The 6,039-nt window shown below is 43.3% G+C and overlaps 1 non-coding gene across 1 annotated transcript; it reads right to left on the bottom strand.

Annotated features, from left to right (window-relative positions):
* Window positions 1–3,124: 3,124 nt before the first annotated feature.
* Window positions 3,125–3,253, bottom strand: LOC132651999 (small nucleolar RNA SNORA17). Its single transcript, XR_009589509.1, has one exon. It is a non-coding gene; the product is annotated as a small nucleolar RNA SNORA17 (small nucleolar RNA).
* Between the last annotated feature and the right edge of the window lie 2,786 nt (window positions 3,254–6,039).

The following is a 6,039-nucleotide window of genomic DNA, read 5'->3' on the forward strand; positions in this document are numbered from 1 at the left end:
TTTGTAGCTGGGTTGGTGGTTACATTTCTCTTTTGGTAGAATGCAGAGCACTTCCCAGGACCAAGAATACTAGCCTGTATGGGTAGATTGGTTTCCGTGTGGAGAGGACAGGAGTAACAGAACCAAAAAATCTGGGCACAGGGGTCTTTTCTGAGACTGATACTCCAACCAAGGACCATTCATGGAGATAACCTAGAACCCCTGCATAGATGTAGTCCATGGCAGTTCAGTGTCCAAGTGGGTTCCATAGTAGTGGGAAGAGGGACTGCCTCTGACATAAACTGATTGGCCTGCTCTTTGATCACCTCCCCCTGAGGAGGGAGCAGCCTTTCCAGGCCACAGAGGAAGACAATGCAGCCATTCCTGATGTGATCTGATAGACTATGATCAGAAGGAAGGAGAGGAAGACCTCCCCTATCACTGGACTGGGGGAGGGGCACAGGTGGAGAAAGGGAAGGAAGGATGGAGTTGGGAGGGAGTGGGAGGGAGCTACAGGGGTAATACAAAGTGAATAAATTGTAGTTAATAAAAATAAAAATTTAAAAATGGATTATTTGTTTTCTTTTTATTTTTTAAATTTTTTTGTTAGTTATTTGTGAATTTCACGTCATATATCCCAATTCCACTCATCTCCCTTTCCCTTATTTGCCTTTCATCCTTGCCACCTCCCCCATAACAGAGGGGGAAAAATCTCTTGGAAGTTGTAGTGTGTCACAGTGTGTCCCACTCTTTTTTAACTTTTTTAACTTTTATTAATTACACTCTATTCACTTTGTGTCCCCCCATAAGCCCCTCCCTCCTCCCCTCCTAATCTCCCCTCCCCTCCCCCTTCTTCACGCATGCCCTTCCCCAAGTCCACTGATAGGGGAGGTCCTCCTCTCCTTCCTTCTGATCTTAGTCTATCAGATCTCATCAGGAGTGGCTGCATTGTCATCTTCTGTGGCCTGGTAAGGCTGCTCCTCCCTCATGGGGAGGTGATCAAAGAGCAGGTCAGTCAGATTATGTCAGAGGCAGTCCCTCTTCCCATTACTATGGAACCCACTTGGACACTGAACTCCTAATGCTACATCTGTGCAGGGGTTCTAGGTTATTTCCATGAATGGTCCTTGGAGTATGAGTTTCTGGGAAGACCCCTGTGTTCAAATTTTCTGGTTCTGTTGCTCTCCTTGTGGAGCTCCTGTCCTCTCCGGATCTTACTATTTCTCACTTCTTTCATAAGATTCCATGCATACTGCAAACATTTGGCCATAAGTCTCAGCATCTGCTTTGACAGTCTGCAGGGCAGAGCCTTTCAGAGGCCCTCTGTGGCAGGTTCCTAACTTGTTTCCTGTTTCCTTCTTCTCATATCCATCCTCTTTGCCTTTTGGGATGGGGATTGAGCATTTTAGTCAGGGTCCTGGTCCTCCCTCTTGATTAGTTTCTTTAGATGTTCAGATTTTAGTAGGTATATTATATGTCTATATGAGTGAGTATATACCCTGTGTGTCTTTCTCCAAACTTCTTTATTTGCAAATGTTCACTACAATGACTTATTGGTTTGGTATGAGGCCTCTGGCTTCTGCTACTCTATCAATACTAGGACCTTACTGGAACTCCTCTAAGATATCCTATTTTTACTCTGAGTAATGGAGATCCTGTAGCTTTGGATATGTAGGACTGGCCCCTTTATGCTCCAGCAGTTAATTAATGGGGTAGATGTTGGGACCAATTGGAAGCCCTGGATCTGGGTCTGAGAGCTGTCTGAGCTGGTCAGCCTGTCAGCTCTCATGCTCACATCATAGGGGCCAGGTCTACTTCCCCACTAGCCCATCCGTTATTGCCACATATAAAAGGCAGAGCAAGCTCTCTAGTTGTCATGCCCGTAGGGCTAACCCATCAGGGTCAGCTCCACTGTGCTGCCCAGGTGAGGTGCAGAACCATTCTCCCAAGTGCTGCAGCAGGCAAGAGATAGGGTCAATTCTCCCACTCTCATAACTTCAGGGCCAGCTCTCCCACCTGCCATAGGTAGCAAGGGACGAGAGAGGGGAGAAAGGCATTTTTCCTTTATACACTCCACTACGCAGTAAAGAGTCAAGGCTGGCTTTCACTCGCTCACGTCTTTCGGGCTGCCTCGCCTGTGCCCCCACTGCTGTCCTGCCCAGGCAGTGTGCAGGGTGCACTCTCCAGAGTGCTGCAGCTGCTGAGGGACAGGGAAAGCTCTCCTTCCCTACGGCCAGGTCTCCTACCTGCCATAGACGGAGAGTCAAGCAGGGAGGAGCATATCTCTTCCTCATCCATGCCACTGCACAAGGGATGAGTGGCAGGCCAACTCTCCCAGGCTCATGCCCTCAGGGCTGCCTCACCTACAACTCCTGCAATGAGGGCCATCTCTACTGTGGTTCCTGGACCATGCGCAGGGCCTGCTCTACTACATACTGCAGTTGGCTCAAGGCAGGGTCAGCTCTCTTGCTCTCATGCCTGCTCTCCCAGGATGCCTAGGTAAGGAGTAGGTTTGCACAGCTGAGCAGGTCTCAACATATCCCCAAGCTGCAGCCCAGATCAGTGACATCTGCCTGGCCTTTGGTGGTAACAGAGCCCTGCTGCTCCAGGGGTCTCAGACTTGGCCCTCTGACACAGGCCAGGACCCCACCATGCTCACAGGAGGCATCACCAGCTTCTTACATCAGGCTGTTCCCCACTACCCTCAAGTCTCCAGTTATGCCTCTCTTCATTGTGCCCATATCCTTCTGTTTCTCTTTCTCTTCCATTTCTCCACCACTTGCTTGCCAGGGTCTCTATGTATCTGGGGTTGTCTCAGGAGCTGTCTCAGGATTGCTATGCCTCGCCTGTGAAATATAGCGTGGGGCAGGGATCATCTCAGGCATGGTCTTATCCACCACCCCACCTGCTGCCAGCTCAGGCCAGCTCAGCCCTAGACTGGTGACCATCTCAGGCTTGCTCTCTGTTTGGACCCCATGGTGTGAGACTGGTGGTCATCTTGGGCTTGCTTCTCTCCTGAGCCCTACAGGGTGGGGTGGGTTGTGTCTTCTGTCTCCAGCTTGCTTCCTACCCTGGAAGTCTGTTTGGGCCTTCGTGCCTCCATAGCAGTGGGCTGATGGTTGTCTCGGGCTCGCCTTTTCCAGAGAATGTCAGTCTACTGATCATCCAGATATTCACACTGATTGTGAATATCTTGAGTGTAGGCATAACTTCTCTCCTCTCTGTCACCTACTGACACACACATTGCCACTCCTGCAATGCTTCTAGTAGCAGGGTATTTGTTTTCTTGATATCCACTTTTTAAAGTTCTTTATATCATTTGAATATTAGACCTCTATTGGATGTAGATCTGGTAAAAATCTTTTCCAACCTATAGGCTGCCTCTTTGTCCTTTGGATGGTGTCCTTTGCCTTATAGAAGCTTTTAAGTTTCAAGAGGTCCCATTTATTGATTGTTGATCTTAGTGCCTATGCTAATGGTGTTCTGTTCAGAAAGTTGTCTCCTGTGTCAAAGAGTTCAAGGTTATTCCCCACTTTATCTTCTACCAAGTTCAGTGTATCTGGTTTCATATTGAGATCTTTGATTCATTTGAAGTTGAGTTTTGTGTAGGGTAATAAATATGGATCTATTTGGAGTCTTCTAAATGTAGCCACCTAGTTTAACCAGCAACATTTGTTGAAGATGCTTTTTTTTTAAGAGTGTATTTCAGCACACTCCTTTAATCCTAACACTCAGGAGGCAGAGGCAGGCAGATCTCTGTGAAGTCTAGGCCAACTTGGTCTACAGAGCTAGTTTAGCGCCATGACAGCCAAGGCTACACTCATACACACAAAACCTATCTCGAAAAAACCAAAACTAAAGCCAACAACAACAAAACAAGCAAACAACAACAACAAAACAAAAACAAAAGCACAAAAACAAAAATCCTGAACTGAAAGCTGTGTTTGGGAGCTCAGGCCTGTAATCTCAGCTACTCAAGTATAAAAGTAACTTTTATTCACCTGATTCAATTGTTGTCTTGGAGGCTTATTTCCTCTGTCTCCTAACCTAGGCCTAGTCCCAGAAGATTCTAGCCTTCATACAATCTAATCTAGGCCTAGAATGTTTTTAGCCTCTGAAATTTACTGCTCAACCTTTCTAACTCTTTCTGAATTCTGGCTGGCTGGTTCAACTCAACTGTTCTGGCTCAAACTCCTTTCCAAGCTGACTGATTCGATCTGGCTTCTCTCACTTCTGACTGAATTGTTCTGCTTGGTATTAAACTAATTCTAGCAATGTGTTCTAATCTTCTGGCACTTTCTCATCCTTTGGCTCATTCTATCTTCACCTGTGTCTAGTTTGTTCTCTCTTCAGCCTGTCTCTGTAAAACTCTCCCAATAAAACAGCCCCCTCTCAATCTCTCTCTGTGCTGCTTTCCCCTGTTGTGAGAGTGGGACATATGCTATTCTGTCAAATCTTTCTCTCATTTGTCACCTTGTTTCTCAATTAGACATCACTTTCAAATATGGGTGCTAACTTTACCTTCATTGTTTTGGATTAAAGGTGTGTACTAAGAGTGTGTGTGTATTTCATCCAGAAGCACTAAAGCCATGTGCTAGGTGCACACCTGTATTTCAGCCAGAGTAGTCATGTTTCTGGATTTTAATATGTAATTGTATATTTCTGCCTTCTTTACAAAAAAATCAGGTGTTTATAGGAGTGTGGATTTATGTTTGGATCTTCAGTTTGATTCCACTGATCAATATGTCTGCTTCCTGTCAGTACCATGCTGTTTTTATTACTATAGCTCTGCATTGTCATTTGAGGTTGGGGATGGTGATACTTCCAGAAGTTTGTTTAAAACTATCCCTTCTCTGTCTCTCTCTCTCTCTCTCTTTCTTTATGTTTCCATATAAAGGTGAAAATTGTCCTTTCAGGCTCTGTGAAGAATTGTGTTAAATTTTGATAAAGATTATATTGAATCTACAAATTGTTTTTGGTAGGATGAACATTTTTACTGTATTAATATTACTGATTCATGAACGTGGGAAATCCTTCTGGTATGTTCTTCAGTGTCAAAACTGCTATCATATAAGTCTTTCAGTTTTTTGGTTAAGTTACCTCAATATATTTTATATTGTTTGAAGTTATTGTGAAAGGTATTCTTTCCTTGATTCCATCTCAGTCCTTTTGTGACTTGTATATTAAAAAGCTACTGATTTTTCAGAGTTAATTTTGAATCCTGCCACTTTGCTGAAAGTGTTTATCAGCTGTTTATCCATTTCCCCTGTAGAATTTTCAGGGTCACGTATGTATACTATCATATCATTTACAAATAAAGATACTTGGATTTCTTTCTTTCCAATTCGTAGCTCCCTATTTCTTTCAGTTATCTTATTACTTTAACTAAGACTTCAAATACTATATTTAACAGGTATCAAGAAAGTAGACAACCTTTGTTTTGTTTCTAATTTTTCAGTGGAATTGCTTTGAGTTTTTTCATTTAAGTTGATGCTGTCTATGGACTGTAAACTACTTGTATTATGTTGAGGTATGTACTTTGTCTCTAGAACTTTTATCATGAATGGGTGTTGGACTTTGGTCAAAAATCTTTTCTGCATCAAATGAGATGATTGCGTGTGTGTGTGTGTGTGTGTGTTTTGTCCTTCAGTTTGTTTATATGGTGGCTTATATTTATTGGCCTACATATATTGAGCCATCCCTTCATGTCTGGGATGAAGCCTTTTTAAATCACAATGAATGACCAGTTTGATGTGTTCTTGGATGTGGTTTGCATGTACTTTGTTGAGAAATTTTGCATCTATGTTCATAAAAGAATCTGATCTGTAGTTGTGTTTGTGTGGTTTGGGTATCAGAGTAGCTGTGGCCTCATAAAATAAGTTGGGTAATATTTCTTCTGTTTCTGTTTTGTGTAATAGTTTGAGGAATATCAGCATTAAGTCTTTTTTAAAAGTCTGATAGTATTTTGTGTTAATTCCATCTGGCCTTGAGCTTTTATTTGGCTTAGAAACTTTTAATGACTCCTTATCTTCCAGTAGGAGTTATAAGTCTGTTTAAATT

Source organism: Meriones unguiculatus, chromosome 1 (genome assembly GCF_030254825.1).
Source record: "Meriones unguiculatus strain TT.TT164.6M chromosome 1, Bangor_MerUng_6.1, whole genome shotgun sequence".
Taxonomy (NCBI): Eukaryota; Metazoa; Chordata; class Mammalia; order Rodentia; family Muridae; genus Meriones; species Meriones unguiculatus.